The sequence below is a fragment of the Tupaia chinensis genome, unplaced genomic scaffold (assembly GCF_000334495.1).
Source record: "Tupaia chinensis unplaced genomic scaffold, TupChi_1.0 Scaffold000078_1, whole genome shotgun sequence".
In the NCBI taxonomy this organism is placed as follows: Eukaryota; Metazoa; Chordata; class Mammalia; order Scandentia; family Tupaiidae; genus Tupaia; species Tupaia belangeri.
Window position 1 is genome coordinate 8607740 of NW_006159539.1, and position 2673 is coordinate 8610412.

The window sequence follows — 2673 nt, forward strand, 5'->3', positions numbered from 1 at the left end:
TCCTCCTCCTCCTCTTCCTCCTCCTCCTCCTCCTCCTCCTCCTCCAGCATACACTTGCTGGAGAGAGAGAGAGGGAGTCAGTGAGAGAGAAAGCGAGAAATCTCCCCCAGGGGGGATGGCCATGCTGCAATCCTTTCTCTTCCATTCACTTCCCAGGATCTTGGGCATTCGTTCACACATGCCTGGCGTGAGTTTTAAGTCTTCAGGTCTGGGACTTGAATCGCCGTCAGCCACATGGGAGTCCAGCGGTGTAACTGCTACACCATCGGCTGGCCTCGGGATCTTAGATTTTAAGTCTTAGTGTCCTCTTGCTATGCATTCATTCAGCAAGTCGATATCGCACACCTACTAAGCGCAGACAGTGTGCTCGGCTCCAAGGACATGGTACAAGTGAAAGCAGAAAGGATCTGATGTCAGAGCTTAGAGCCTGGTGTAGGAGACAGACACTGAGCACAGCATGACAAAATAGAAGTACAATGACCAACTGCAGTAAGTGCTGTGGAGGAAAGAAGCGTGGGCTGGGAGGGTCTGGAATGGGCATGCGCAGCCTAGTCTGGGGGCTTGGGAAGCCTTCCCGGAGACAGATGTGTGAGCCCAGCTGAAGGGAGAGAAGGTATGGGAGGAGGTGGGCTGGTGGAGCAGGCAGCAAGACCACCGTGTGCAAAGACCCACATGGGGTTGGGAGAAGCACCACTTGGCCAGGGTCACAGTGGTCTCCAAATTCGTCTGTATCCTGGAATCACCTGGGGGTTTAAAAGAATACCAATGTGGAGCCAGCAGGTGGTGTGGTGGTTAAAGGGCTGCACTCCCACATGGTTGACCACAGTTCAAGTCCCAGACCCGGTGACTTGCTTTTTTCCTGTCTCTCCCTCTCTCTCTGTCTCTGGTCAAATTTAAAAAAAAAGAAGAAGAAGTAAAATTAAATAAATAATTTTTAAAATACCATTGCTTGGGTAGCATCCCTGGAGATTGTGACCAAGTTCAATTTTCAAAGGTCACAGGTGGGTCTAATGTGAGCCAGGTTCAGAACCTAAGGAAGCCAGAGTATGCAGAGGCTTGGGGGGTATAGGGCCAGGCCTGACGGGGTGCAGAGTCAGGGGAAGGCCCTTGATCTTTCTCCTGAATGCAGGTGATGTCCTTGTAGGGATGTATGCAATGATATGAAGTGAGAAGTTTTGACTTTCAAAAGATCATTCTGGTGGGACCTGCAGTTAGCATAATGGCTACGTCACTGGACTCCCACGTAGTTGACCATGGTTCGCGTCCCAGACCTGGTGGCTTAAAACTCACACCAGGCGCGTGTGTGTGCGTGCCCAAGATCCCAAGAAGAAAATGGAGGAGAAGGGATTGTGGCATGGCCATTCCCTCTGGGGGGTGATTTCTCACCTTCTATCTCTCTGTCTCTCTCTGTCTGGAGAGCACATGCACCTTATAGCAAAAACCATTCAAAAAAAAGAAAAAAAAGATCATTCTGGTGATCAGGTAGAACATGAATGGAGGCCAGGTCAGTCCCATGGCCTAGTGATGAAGGAAGCCAGATCCCACCTGACTATGCAGTTCCAATCCTGGCCCTGGTAGCTTGAAGACCATGCCAGGTGCATAGGCACGTATGCCCCAAATCCTGACAGACTAGAGAAATGGAGGAGAAAGGATTGTGGCATGACCATACCCCACTGGGGAATGCTTTCTCTCTCTCCCTCTCTCTCTCTCTGGCAGGTGTGATATGCCCTCTGGCAATAAAAATAAATGAATGGGGGTGGGCTTATTAGGTCATCGGGAAAGACATGACACATTTTTCTATGCAAAGATGAGTCATGACTTTTCTAAAAACCCAACAGTTGCAATCAGATCGAAGAGGAGATAAAGACAGAGTTGAGATCGTTGATAGGACTCAACACAGAGGGTGAGGAAGGAGGGGAATTTGTGTTGGTCCTTAAGATCTGACTGTGGACGTGCATAGAGAGGGACAGGACTGGGCTTGGGAGACATGGCAGCTCCAATGTCCTGAATTCTGTGTAAGTGATGGAAAACCAAATGAACCAAGGCTTAACAAGTAAGAGCTTTGCGTGTTGGGCTAGGCTGAGGGAGTTAGTCTAAGGCGAAGTGGTGGCTCTGAGACACTTTTCCTTTCTTAAGAATTATTTAACTGTATTTGTTATTATTATTTTAACTTGACCAGAGAGAGACAGAGAGAAAGGGAAAGTGAGAAAGCAAACCATCAGGTCCAGAACTCCAACCATGGACAGCCGTGTGGGAGTCCAGTGCCTAACCACCATGCCACTCGCAGGCCCTCTAACACACCTTTAACCTTTCAGCTTTGTGCCTCTCTGCCCTGCCACCTTCCCACTTGTTTGTGGCTTTGCTGTCACGGAGGGCCGCTGCACCTGCAGTTTCCCATCCTGGTGCAAGCAGGAAGGAGTAAGAAAAAGAAACTGGAAAGCAGGTAGGAAACAGAGTCCATGTCAGGAAAGTGGGAGCTCCCCTGGGCCTTCAGCTGGAGTCTCGTTGGCTATGACCACGCGCACAGCCACCCTTTTAGACAGGAGTACAGTGCCCCCGGAAAACCAGCACTCTACTGAAAAGAGCCAGAGGCAAAGGACAGTGGGAAACCAGCAGAGTCTGTGTACTTAAAATGCCTTTTTTTTTTTTTTTTCTTTTTACTTCATTCATTAT